This window comes from Vigna angularis, chromosome 1 (genome assembly GCF_016808095.1).
Source record: "Vigna angularis cultivar LongXiaoDou No.4 chromosome 1, ASM1680809v1, whole genome shotgun sequence".
NCBI lineage: Eukaryota > Viridiplantae > Streptophyta > Magnoliopsida > Fabales > Fabaceae > Vigna > Vigna angularis.
In genome coordinates, this window is record NC_068970.1 from 36,041,472 (window position 1) to 36,056,267 (window position 14,796).

General features: G+C 39.8%; 1 non-coding gene across 1 annotated transcript; it reads left to right on the forward strand.

The window, feature by feature from the left end:
* Nucleotides 1-421: 421 nt before the first annotated feature.
* On the forward strand, nt 422-527 carry LOC128195130 (small nucleolar RNA R71). Its single transcript, XR_008246702.1, has one exon. It is a non-coding gene; the product is annotated as a small nucleolar RNA R71 (small nucleolar RNA).
* Nucleotides 528-14,796: the final 14,269 nt, after the last annotated feature.

Sequence of the window (14,796 nt, forward strand, 5' to 3'; positions counted from 1 at the left end):
TTGATTACTCACATATTGATCTTCTCCTTCTTGTGGGCTACTTTGATATGAACAATGACCATTGGGATGGTCACCTCCACAGAAGTTACATCTCATGGGTTGTTGACTAGGAGAAGATTGTACTGCTTTTAACTGCTCAAGTAAGTTAGCCATCTGTTTGGTTAATGCTTCCATCTGCTGAGTCAGAATTTTATTCTGAGCTAAAATTGCATTTGTAGTGCTGAGATCAAGAATTCCTTTCCGCTGAACTGTTTGTCTGTTATGGTGGGCTTGATGGTCTGTAGATGCCAGTGCCTCAATGATTCTTGTTGCTTGTTCTGCATCTACAGACATCATTGTTCCTCCAGCCGCTGCATCTAATATCATTTTGGTGTTTGGCCTCAGACCATTGCAGAAAATAATCAGTTGAGCAATATCTTCAAAACCATGATTGGGGCATCTCCTCAACAAAGAATTAAATCGTTCCCAAGCTTCACAGAATGGTTCATCTTGTCCTTGCCTAAAAGTAGAAATCTCAGCTTTTGCCTTAATGTAACGAGAAGGTGGAAAGAATTTGTTCAAGAATTTATCTTCTACATCACTCCACTTATTTAGACTCTGGTTGGGATGTGATTTAGGCCATTCCTTTGCTCTACCTGTCAAAGAAAAAAGAAACAAATGCATATATACATGGTCAAGATCTCCTTCTTCAAATCCCATAGTTCCTACCAGTTCATAGAATGTAGAGAGATGAATGTATGGATCTTCATTATCCATTCCAGTGAATTGATGAGAACTGATTAGGCTAAGGAAAGCTGGCTTCATCTCCAAAGTTTTGGTGGTGGGCGGTATTACTATGCTAGAAAAATATCTTGGCCCTTGTTGCATAGCATAGTCTCCAAGTGTTCTTCTAGCACTAGTGCAGAATGGGCTATAGACGTCCGTTCTGTGGGCCTTTTGACGTCCGGGGGAGGTCGGACGTCTATGCGGGTGACGTCTATGTAGACGTCCGTTGTGCCAGGACGGACGTTTATATAAACGTCCGTTGTGTCAGGACGGACGTTTATATAGACGTCCGCTATGTCAGGCCGGACGTTTATATAGACATCCGGTATGTCAGGACATATACGTCCGCTATGTCAGGCCGGACGTTTATATAGACGTCCACTATGAACCCTCGGACGTTCATATAGACGTCCGGCGCCTCGCCCCCCGGACGTCTACTTGGCTGAATTGTTGTGGTAGGGTCTGGGGAGTTGGACGTCCGTTAGTGCACTGCCAGACGTCTATAGACGTCCGACTGTGCACTAACGGACGTCTACTGGGCGTTTTTTTTTAAAAAATTGATTTATTTTTTCAATAAAACCACACCTGAAAAGCAGAAAAATGTCCCAAAACAATTTTGCAATAATATAAATATGTGTTTCATTTAAACAAAGTTCTACATAATGTGGAGTTCAATCCACTACCAAAACTATCAACATAAAACTTAAACTAAAACTAAACAATGTTCAACAAGAAATAAAACTATTCCTAACTCCATCTTTGCAGAAGATAAGCGGTCCACTCCTGCCTTATCTGTTTAATTGTGTCCTCTGGAATAGGCGATGTACTCTTGAAGCGCTGCAAAATTCAAGAAAGATTCATTATGGTTTCATATATGTTGAAGATGAATTTGATTTGTAATGTATTGAAAGTATACATCATTACCTCATTCCAGTCATCTGTAATGACAGCTCGAATGATGGTCTTAATCCAACACATCACATAGAAGCCACATTCCCATGAATCTAGCTGCTGGTTACACTAAAATCACAAACTAAATAGTTAAGAATTTAAATCATTCAATAACATAGAAAATGAATTAGAAACTATAAATGACTTACAACCTTTGGATACAAAATTTGAACAAGTTGACCACGAGATTTACCAATAACTCTGTACAGATTGAAAACACCAAGTATAATTAATATGACTATATTTATCATAAAAGTTGAAGGTGAACATCAAATTCAAAGTCATTTTTGGAGAAACACTTACCCTTGAAGCATGGTTCTCAAGTCATTTTTCATCCTCCTATGCAACGAACAAAACCATATAATTTTACATTGTTTGGGAATGATGACCATCAGCTGCCAGTGCGACCTATCACGAAGGACAAATAGTTGTTCAACTAATTAAGGAAACTATAATAATAAACTGACCACATATAACAACAACTACCCCTCAATGTATGGCACAAGGTATACGTCTCTTTTTGACTCATCCATCCATGTTTGCAAATAATCTTGTCTGTTTTGACGTGTGTTACTAGACGGTTGAATGGTCTGAGGTTCAACAAATCCGTACATGGAAGACCGACCATGGTCTACAACGATTGTGTCCATGTACCTAAAACAACAAAGTTAAGTTGTTAGAAACTATAACAATGTAAATAAAAGTAATATGAAAGACCAAATTGACTATCTTACATGCACCACAGCTGAATGATGGAAATATTCAACATCCGGTCTCCCCCAATCATCTCCAATGCATCAGATAATGTGATATAAACTGGCACATGTGGGGGAAGACCAAATACTTTCAAATCCCAGTATAGTTCTAATGATGCTTTCTTCAACCTGGGTAATTTTGTCATTAGCTTTGATAGAGGATCATCCTCCGCTTCAGCCATGTCATCATCTTCATGTATGACTGTATCATGAATCGGCTGCTTCTGAGGACGTGTGAACTGAAGATAAGAATTTACGTCAAAGCGTTATCAACAATTATTTGTAGAATAAACATAGAAATACTAAGTTAATTATACCTGTGGAGTAGCGATGTGGGACATGATCAATGCTCTAGGCCAGGCAATAAATGATCCTATGGCCTTCCCCACAAAGTTAATTTCTGGAGTGGGTACAGGCACCTGAGCCTGGGGATCCCGAACCTCGCCAATGGTCACACGCACGTGCTGGGGTAATATGGCAACACCATGAATGGTCTGCCCTCCCTCAAGCACTCGTCTGACAGCCACAATGCGTGGGGGATCCCCATCAACCAACAGCTCATATTGACCGCTATACTGAGTGGGGTCTACAGCAGAGCATGATCCTTTAGTGCTGACACGAGGTGGTGTGAGAGTGTCATCGGCCCCCATGTTGCCTTGCGTCATGGAGTGCAGCTTTTCTTCAAGCGCTCTTTGTATTTGTTTTAGTTCTTGTAGCTGCTCCATGAATCGTTGCTCCATTGATCTCATGCCTTGGTTGAGTCTTTCCTCCCACTGAAGATCCATCTGCCTCAGTGTCTCCTAACTCATTGATTGGGGGGTTTTCTGTGTAGGGCCAAAGTAGTCACGAAGACCAATCGCCCCAGGAACTCCACGTACACATCCTGGGTGCTCGGGCCTTCCAATGGCCGTTGTTAGAATGTCCTCCCTACCTTGGCCAACAAATGTGCCTTGAGTCTGCTGCTCAACCAACTCATCCTGCACATAAAAAAACCAAGTTAGAAGACATGCTGTGATAGATACACAATCAAAGAACTGCTTATAATTTGAACTTACAATTCTCTGTGAGATCAAGGCAGCGGAGGAAGATGTCATGTTCCCATCAGATTTAGTCCGAGCAGCCTTCCACAGCTCGTACCTAGCAGGTGCAGGTGCTAGTTCCGGCGACTCAAGTCCCAAGGCATTCGCTCTAGACTTTCTCAGTTTCTTCTCCAGTTTTGCATATCCACCTCGTGATAACACGTGGGGTGCGTCCTTTAGCCTTTGTCTTTCTTGGGCGGCTAACCTTTTATCCTGTGAAACCATTTATATAAATAAGTGTAAATTGATAAAAACTCAATGAAAGACGATGTTAAGAAACATACCTTCCATTCCTCAGACTCTCTAGATGCACGAAATTGCATCCAATCCTCCTCTGTGAATGTATATTGCTGACAGGGATTTTCATGTTGCCTGTCTCCAAAGACATATAGTCGTGTTAGCCTAGTCTTGAAATCCCTCCATCTTATCACTATATGCGATAACACTTGCTTTCTAATTTGCATTGTGTTTGGAATATCAAAATGTTGCTGTTTAAAACAAAAAACTTGTTATTCCAAAAGAAAACATAAAAGATAAGTGTATCACAAATTGCATGAAGTATAAACATACCCGAATATCTTGCCATAAGAGGTTCTTGTCGACCTCTGGGACGTCATCCCAACATGCATGAAGGATAGAGACTTGATTTTTTGCTAACTTACCCAGATAACTCCTAAACCTATCAGCATGTGGCCCTGATGGATGACCTGATCTGGAAGCATCTCCTTCAACAACTCCAACAACTCGGTGAAACTTTTATCGGTCCATCCATTCCTTGCTTTTAAACTAAACAACTTTAAAGTTGAAGACAGACGTGTAAAGTTCGAGCATCCTGGGAACAACGGTTGCCCTGAATCATTAATAAGAGAATCATACAAATTAGCCCTTCCAAAATTATCTTCACCGACATCACGTATCATGTCCTCTAAATGGTCACTCATCCATTCTTCCACATAATTCGTTCCTCGTGACGTGGTAGGCTGCTCCAATACTTCTCCATGCCAAGTCCAAACGGTATAAGTCCTCATTATGCCGTATATGAATAGATGGTCACGCACATTGCCTAAGTCTTGCCGTATTTGATTAAGACAACGCACATAAGGACAAAAATATGTCTCGTTGACAGACTTAGCATTTTGTTCAACGTATTGCAAGAACTTCGAAACACCCTTCTCATATTCTTCACTGATTCGACGTTCGTTCATCCAGCTTCGATCCATACTATGTTTGTAAAATCATCAGTTCAAGTGTTTTAACTCTCACAAGGTTAGGCCCTACCCATTCAAAAAAATTAATTTTCATAATTTGCTCAGTCACGTGCATTGAAGTCTACATCATAAAATTGATAAGATTTCGGCAACATTTCGCATTGGTCTCCGAAATACACGAAATGAGAGTAGTCAACGATGACCACAATCAAATATGCATCCGGAGAACAACACAAGTATTGAACCGAAATTTTATCAATCTTATCCTTAAACTCCAATTGACATGGTATTACAAATTATGAAAATTAATTTTCTCAAACTGTCTAATCGGACAATTCAAAATTTAACACAAATGATTAAAAGATTAATCGTTTGTCTTAAATTTCAAACGGGAACTAAGTGTCACAAAATGATTTGATACTTATAATAACACAACTAATACACATATATTCAAAGGCCAATAACATAGTCACATTTTACAGTAAAAAACATGCATTCACAAAACCCAATTACATGCATACAAAAAATTTTCAACCAACAAGCTAACCTGAAAAGTAGATTCGAAATGAAAAGGAGGGAAATGGAGGAGTGAACGACCTAAAACGCAGTCCAAAAACAGTCAAAGAAGCCGCCCAAGAACACGCAAGAGACTGAAAAAAATGGACCGAAAACGATTTTTAATCGGTTCAAATCAAAGGTATTTCATCACAGAGCAATGTAATCGGATTGAAAATCAATTTAAACGGTCCAAAAAAGAGAAAGACGATGAGCAGCGTTTGCGGAGGAAGACGATGAACAGTGTTTTCGCGTTTCCAAAAGTTAACTGGTCACGGGTTCGCGGGAGCACTATTAATACACTTAGACGTCCAGTACGCTGGGACACGGACGTCTATAATATTATAGACGTCCGGTTTGTCACTAATATGACGTCTTTGAGGATTTAAAAATCATATTCGCGGGTGGGTTTAAACGTCCGTCCTAGGTCGCGCCGGACTTCTATAATATTATAAACGTCCTTTTGAGGGGGACAGACGTCTATTACACTAAACAACTGAACGTTTCAACTCCCCATGCCAGCCCTTAAACGTCCGTCCTGGGAGGGCCCGGACGTCTATAATATTATAAACGTCCGGTCCCCCAGATTGGACGTTTAAGGGCCTGAAGACAATTAAATCTCCAACCACCCTGTCAGCACATTAAACGTCCGATATGAGGGGCCGGACGTTTATAATATTATAGACGTCCGGGCCCTCCCAGGACGGACGTTTAAAGTCCCTACTTAGGGAATTGAAACGTTCAGTTGTTCAGCCTCGTAGACGTCCGTCCCCCTAACACGGACGTTTAAGGGCTGGCATGGGTACTTGAAAACGTTCACTTGTTCAGCCTATTAAACATCCGTCCTAGGGGGACGGACGTTCATAACATTATAAACGTCTGTCTCGACCAAGGATGGACGTTTTAAGGGCTGACATGGGTTCACTTGTTCAGCCTATTAAACGTCCGTCCCCTAAGACGGACGTTCATAACATTATAAACGTCCGTCTCGACCAAGGACGGACATTCAAAGGGCTGACATGGGTTCACTTGTTCAGCCTATTAAACGTCCGTCCTCTAAGACGGACGTTCATAACATTATAAACGTCCATCTCGACCAAGGACGGACGTTCAAAGGGTTGACATGGGTTCACAGCCTATTAAACGTCCGTCCCCCAAGACGGACGTTCATAACATTATAAATGTTCGTCTCGACCAAGGACGGACGTTCAAAGGGCTAACATGGGTTCACTTGTTCAGCCTATTAAACGTCCGTCCCCCTAGGACAGACGTTCATAACATTATAAACGTCCGTCTCGACCAAGGACGGACGTTCAAAGGGCTGACATGGGTTCACTTGTTCAGCCTATTAAACGTCCGTCCCCCAAAACAGACGTTCATAACATTATAAACGTCTGTCTCAACCAAGGACGGACGTGCAAAGGGCTGACATGGGTTCACTTGTTCAGCCTATTAAACGTCCGTCCCCCAAGACGGACGTTCATAACATTATAAACGTCCGTCTCGACCAAGGACGGACGTTCAAAGGGCTGACATGGGTTCACTTGTTCAGCCTATTAAACGTCCGTCCCCCTAAGCTGGACGTCTATAATATTATAAACGTCCGGCTCGACCAAGGACGGACGTCTCAAGTTCCACTTATTTACGAATATGCCACCGGTCAATTATATACGTTGGGGCTTTTGTGGACGGAGGTCTATTGGGGGACGTTAAAAGCCAATTCTGCACTAGTGTTATATCGATTCCTCGCATATAAAATTCATAAGAGCAGTTCCTTGAATATTGATTCCTCACATATCCAACAAACTGTCCAGCATTATATTCAAGTGTTATAAGCAATTGATAAACTGAAATCTATCCCTAGCATCACAGAATATCAAGTATTCTTGCTCAGATCAGAGTTTTAGAAATACTTTCCAGTCAAGTCTAAAATCCACATTCATTAAACTATTGTTCAGGTAGAATCAAGCATTAAGAGCAGAACAAAAATACCAATGTTGAATAAAAATAGAAATGCTATATATAAATATCACCAGATTACATCCGAGTTCGAATCGATTACATTCAATCCCAAGAGAAGAGATCAACCACTCATGGTGGCAATTGACATTCTAAGAGATGAAGATGGGAATCCTAAAGCTAAAATGGACGAAAACCTCTTTGGGTCGCTCTGTGTCTTCTTTTCTCCACAGCTTCCCCCCCCCCCCCTTTTTCTTTCTTTCTGCTTCGTAAGTATATAAACTGCCCGAATTCTCACTTAAGCTAAATTATTCTCGCTTAAGCGAGAAGAAACTTCTTGGAGAAGATAATCATTCTCGCTTAAGCTAAAATATTCGCGCTTAAGCGAGAATGACTTTTAAGGTAATGGCTTATGGACAAGTCTAGCTTAAGCGAAATCATTCTAGCTTGGGCGAAATGTTGCAGGATTTGCTCTTCTCTCTTAGTTTACCTGAAATGTATACAAACTAGGGATCAAATGATTTCCTTTTACTCAACAACTCATAAACATGTGATTACATTTCATCTTTCTTAGATTGCGGAAAATTGATACAAATGTACTCAATTCAAAACATAAGTGCTAAAATTCCATATGAAAATTAACTACTTTTTTGCACTTATCAGCTTTTTATAGCAAACCTACACTGTATGACTGCTTTTGTTGCAATGAGTGCACTTTTGAAATCTTTGTCTTGATTAAGGAAGCCATTCTTGCAGTAGCAGACAACTTCACTGTGCCCATTCTTAACACAATAATTGCAAATGGTGGAGGAGGTGGAAGCGGTGCAGGCGGTGGCAGTACTAGTGTCTTGAGTCTAAGTCGTAGCAATCAAATTTCCAGAACACAATTATCTTTCTTGTTGTGTCACCAGTGAAAAAACTTTGGTGATGTCTGAAATAAGGTCCAATAGAAGCACATGCGATGTAACATTAGTAAATTGATAATTTAATCCTCGTAAAAATTGCATAACTTGATCTTCTTGCCTTCTTTGTTTCACAACAATAAAAACTTCACAACCACAATCGGGTTTACAGGTACAAAGAGGTTTTAGGCGAAAATTGTATATCCCATCCCAAAGAATGCGTAGTTTGGTGAAATACTCTGAAATAGTAAGATCACCTTGATGAAGAGTAGTGATAACGGTTGATTTCACCATTATTTGTGATTCAATTTTGATACTAAATGAGCCTTTTTTTCTGACTTAGAAACTTGCTTGAACTCTTGTTTTTAGTTAAAATGTGAATAAAGAGAGTTGAGGTTAGAACTTATGATTTTTGTCACTAAATTCCTTTGATTTTGTAGGAAATTGGAATGATTTGGAATAGGAGTTAAAGTACCAAGGAATTGGAATCCAGAAAGGACATAAAAATCACTAGAAAAGAAGGCACCTGACCGCCCTTTTCTGGAGCCCTCAGCGCAGGATGCCTCGTAGCAACGCTTGGGCGCCCTTTTTGGGGCGTTGAGCGCCATCCTCCTTATGTCGCACATCGCCTGGTTGCCTCTTTCAGGGCCTTCACCGCCACTCCTCTCGTATCAGGGTCTGGCTGCCCTAAGTAGGGGCGTCGAGCGCCAACATGTTGGGCTTAGACTCTAATTTCTACTCTAGTTAAGGATTTATTCATCCTAGGGTTTGTATCTTTGGGCAGTAGAGACGCATAAACACACTTTTTCACTCTCTAGAGGTAGAATTGGATGCGGGAGCTCTCCTCTTTAGTTTCTACGGTTTTTCTATCACTTTCATTCCATTGTACACCTAGTTTCTCCATGATTAAGGAGAACTAAACTCAATTGTTGTTGGGGAAGATGTAACCTCTAAACTCTCATGTATTGGAATTTTTTCTGAATTATTATATGCTTCTTTCATTAATTCGATCTTGTTTTTGGCACTGAGAACAGTTAATATGGAGCGACTCCAAGAATGATAATTTATATCATCGAGAACCGGTGAAACAAGGGTAGTGGTTGGATTCTTGCCAAGATGAAGGTACAGATAATTGGGGACGGAGCTGTCTTCTGCAATGACTGAAGTAAGAACAAGAAAAAAAAGGAAAAACAAGAAAGGGAGAAGAGGAAGCAGAGTTACGTAGCAGAGCTCTTCAAAAGAAGAGCTCTAATACCATAACAAGATAATGGACGAAATCTATGCGGCAAAGAATATTCAACAGATTGGCAATACAAATCATGGGAGGAAGAAGCGTGAAGAACATACCTTAAAGAGAAGAAGCAACAAAGGAACCCTTAAGGAGAAGAAGCAACAAAAGAACCCTTAAAAAGAAGAAACAACAAAAGAATCCAAAGCATAGTGAAATAGTAATAGAGAGAAAAATGAAAGAAAAGAATGATGCGTATCAAAGAAGTATCCAGAGAATTGTAATGTATTGAAAAGTGTAATAATGTGTCCAGAGTCAAACAAAAGAGGGAAATAAAAAGGGGAAAAGCGGGGAAGGAAAAATATGGGCTAGGCTGCAATGTGCAGGCTCCATATAATATTATCATTTATCATAAGGAGATCAATTCTCCTCTTATTTTTTTTTCCAAATAACCTATTCCTTCTTCAAAAACCAATTCTATCTTGTTTGTTATACAAAATCCCCAATGTGTTTTGTTGTAGGTGATGTGTTACACTGGTGATCTCATCATAATGATGGAAGTAATGTTTGATAGTGGTACGACGGTGATGTGAGGTGTGGGATATGGTGGAGACGTGGTGGTCCTTAAGGGTGGTGTTTCTTAGAACAATGATATATTGGTGAAGGTTATTGTTGGAATAGGATACTCTAGGATGTAATGTATGTTGAGGTGGTATATGTTGCCATGGGATATGGTGGTAGTAGGTGATTGATGAGGGCGTCGCGACCCGTCAAATTTGATGTGCACGAAAATAATGCAGTATAATACTAGGAAGTGACTCCTAGGTCGTCTCTCAAGGACCAATATTGTGGTGGTTCAAGTCTTAGATTTTATCATGAAGTGGGGGGGTTGTGAATGTTTTGATGCAGAAAATTAAATAAATACAGTGAAAATAAAGTTGATGAAAATGTAAATCAAGCAGTGCAATAAAAGTAAAACTGAAAAAGGTAAATCGCAGAAACAGTAAATGTGCAGAAAATGGTAAATTCAGAAAACATTAAAACAAATAAACTTCTGACAGAATTTAAAATGCGCAATTTGAAATAAGCCATGAATTTAGATGAAATTGATTTGAGCAGAAACGATTCTTGCAGTGAATTGAAAAATGATAGTGATTTGATCAAAGATTTAAATGCAAAAACATAATTGTAAACGAACGGTAATGCGAAGATGAAAATAACGTTCAAGAACATCAACTGAAAAACACACAGACTGTAAATTAAGATTCAACCAAACTGGAAAATTAAACAACCCAAAACCTCCCCAAAGGGGAGGGGGAAAAATGAAAGCAAAGCTCTTGTTACGTACTCTACTCCTACTCCTAATTCTACTCCTAAAATCTAATTAGTTCTTCTCTGCTGTTGCTGCTAATTTATAGCCAAAACTCATAACATCCTCCCGTGACTTCTCCTTCATTTCAGCATTTTGTTTTTGTTTGGCAGCCTGAATTCCTTTCACGTTTTGTTTTTGTCCCCCATAGCATTTGACTTCCTTCACTTCCTAAGTTTGCAAAAGAATTAGGATGGGTCCCTCCATTTGCCAACTAATCTTGTCTTCTTCCAATTTGCCGTAGCACACCCTTCTCTGCTTCCCTTCCACTTCCAGCAGCTGTGACTTCCTCTACTGCCATGGCCGTGAGCTTCACTTCTTTGCTTCCACATTCCAGCTCTTCTTCATTTTGTTGCTTCACGCACATCCTTCTCCAAGACCAAGACCGTGGAGCACCTTTCTCAACTGGACTAGCTGTTGCACCATGCCTCAGAACCGTGAGCTTTGAGTGGAAAATCATGTTAAAAATTCTGCACCAAGCCAAAGTGAAAACCATGAGCTCCTCTCTTCTTTCAATTACATTACAGCTGTTGTTTTGCTGTTTTCCTTTCCAAAGCCAAGCACACTTCTTTTTCTTTTCCTTTGCTGGTACCGTGAAGGTGGCTGTGTGATGATGGTGTTGGTGGTGCTGCCATGGAGCGTTGCTGGATGCAGAGATAGCTGGATTTCCGTGAGTGTCTATGCTTCTAGCACCTTGTGTTGCTGCTGGTGTTGTAAAAACCGTGAGCCACTTCCCTTGGATGTGAGTTGGACGTGCTCCTTCCTTCACTGCTGGACCGAGAAGTGTTTCTTCCAAAACGTCCAGCCCCAATAAAATGTGCCTCTTCTTCAAATTGAATGAGTGCTGGTGGGGACATGGTGTCTCATTATTTTGAGAATGTCCGTGTGCTTTGTGTGGAGTGGGAGAAAATTCTGCAGACTTCAATTGGCACTCCTCCATGTGGCCGTGAGCTTTGCCAAGAGTGGTGGCTCCCACTTTAATTCCAAAAGCATGTTATTTTTTTGTTTTGCAAGCATATGGCCATAAATGAAATTCAGAACTTTGGAGCTTCTTTTGGATGTGAGATTTCAACGTGTGGCCCCCTCTTTTCAATCAAGCTTCACTTATTTAATTGTTGGATGGCAAGTGAAAGCAACGTGGTATGTGAGCTGCTGGATGCTTGCCAAATTGAAATAGTCGTGAGCTTTTCTAAAGCTTCAAACTCCATTTACCAAATTAAATTCCAAAAGCTTCCATGTGGGCCGTGACATTGGCTTAAAAATGTGGCAGCCATGCAAATTCTTCTTTAAAATTTATGTTACATCTATCTTGAAGTCCCAAAACATTTCCAAAATTTTCCCTGCAAATTATTAGTCTTAGATAATTCAAATTAATTAAAATAAGAATTTCTGACCGGATTAAGCTCAATTCAGTAAAATGGGAAAACATTGGACAATTATGCACAATTCCCTAATTAAATCTAGCACAATAAACTAAGTGAAGTGAAGAAAATAATGATTCATCAAAATAGACCACACTTAGTCTTTTGCACTCCTGGGCAAAATCAAGACGCAAATCAGGGAATGGTTTAACGAACTTTTAAGGAGGTGACACAAACTCAACAGACAGGAAATAAAGACTCGCAAGAAAACAAAGAGAATTACATAGTTCTCAAGAAATTTAGACAGATAAAAGAAGTAGAAAATGTCCAACACGTAATCAAGAAAAGCAGATACTTATAGAAATTATCCAAGCAATTCAATACGTGGCAAAATAACTAATCTGCTCAAGAGGTGATTCAAAAATAACAAAACCTCACAGATGCATTATAGTGTTTCTCTCAAGTGTCTAGGGTAAATAATTTCAACTCAATGCACTCAAGAAAGCAAACACAAGCAGACTTGGCAAGTCTCTAATTATCAATACTTAAAACATATGCATGTTCAGATCAAAAGGTCTTTACTGGGTTGTAATGGGGCCAAGGACAGGGGAGGATAAAATATGGATAAGTAGTTACAATTCAGAAGAAAATAGAGGAGCTATGGGGAACAAGTGAAAATACAGTGAAATTACGCCCAAACCTCTAATTCAATCCTCTTCTCGACTCCATTATTCACAAAATTATTTTTTTATATTTATCTCTTTTTCTCATCATATTTTTTCTTCATACTGTCTCTTTTCTTTTTTTTTTCTTTATCACACAACAGGATCATATTTTCTAAAACAAATCAAGATGAGAAACCAACTAGCCAATTTATCAGAATCCCCAAGGAGACCACACTTTTTCACAAAACACTTCTATAGCTCCAGACTTTCCTAAGGTTAAGGTAATCATTGTTTTTCACTTAAGATTAGTGTATGAGCTTCAACACAAAGAAATGTAGAAAGTATAGGCTCAAAGGGGTTATCAAAGGATAATAACAGGGTAGGCTTATCTGGCTAAAGAGGCTCAAGAGGCTCAAGAATAAAATTGCCTTTATCACTTCCAAAAATGCATATAAATCAAGTATATCAAAAAGAATCAAGCCAAGGCATATGTGCAAGCAATCAAGATACATATCACACACAAGAAAGAAAATTAAGTGGCTCAAATCTCACACAGGGTATTCGTCACAATCAAATCAACCTCTTAAACACATAATCATCTTTCCAGGCAGAGAAAAGCAAGGATTTTAAACCATAAGTATTAATGAAGTGAAGGAAAAATCTACAACTTAGACAAATACCAGAAATCAAGAGAAAAATGTAAAATTTATTGCACACAAAACTCGATAAAAATAACTTAAAACAGAAAAAATTTAACACTCAAACAAAAAATTTCACACACAAAACAACAGAAAAAATCAGACTCTCTCCCAATAGACCACACTTAAACTACACAGTGTCCTCAATGTGTTCTAAACATATCATGAGCAATCAAAACAGTAAACATATCATGGACAAGTGCAATAAAGTAGGAAAAAGGGAGAGAAAGAAAATGCAAACTCCCGTAGGTTATGGCGGAAGCTGCCAATTTTGGACTTGTAGGGAGATGTTTTCCTCTTTACGATCCAGCCATGAAGTTTTGAGGACGAACTGCTTCATCCTCCATATCTGATCGAGCAGTGAAATGTTTTCCAAAGCTGGATCTGAGCAGATATTGTTGATGATCTGGTTCAGCAGGTGCCTATTGTTGTTGAAACAGTTCTGGGTGCTCGCACCTTTGTCTTCAATTGTGGGTGTCTACTCATCAAGTTTATACGTACCTCCTGCAACATGGTTAGTGCAATGTGGCACTACATAAATTTCATGCAGGGGTATAACACCCAATTCCAGTTCATCGTACTGAACCTTAGATATACTCTCTAAACATGAATCAATTTCAATTTCAGAAACATCATCAACCACAGACTCAGATTCATGTTCAGTGCATGGATAAGAAGTATTCAGATAGGATGACAAAAGTGGTTTCTCATCATGCAAAGAGTGAAAATTAAGAAAAGGCTCATCAACATTATGATTATCAACATACCTCTCAACAGCATAATCATCAAATTGAGGTATGTTGGTGGAAAATGAAAATGGTCTACCTGGTTCGAAATAGCTGCTTGTACCTGCCTGGTCCTCAAAATAGTCATTAACAGTCTCCTCAAGTGCAAGAGTAGGGTCATAGAAAGGTAGGAAAGTGGGTGTAGTAGTAAACTCATAGCTCTGCCACTACAAAAAAGTAGGGTATTACCGAAGGCCAGAAGCCCTCGGAAAATGCCAAAGGCCGTCGATAATGGGTGTTTACCGAAGGCTTATCGACGGCCAAAAATCCTTCGGTAAATCTGTTGTCGCTAACAATTACCGAGGGCTTCTGGCCTTCGGTAATTACCGAGGGCCAAAAGCCTTCGGTAATTACCGGGGGCCAAAAGCCCTCGGTATTTACCGAAGGGTAAAAGCCCTCGGTAATTACCGAAGGGCAGAAGCCCTCGGTAATGGCCATTCGAGGGTATTTACCGAAGGGTAGAAGCCTTCGGTAATGGACATCAAAAGCCTTCGGTAAAATGCGGAGCAGGTTTCA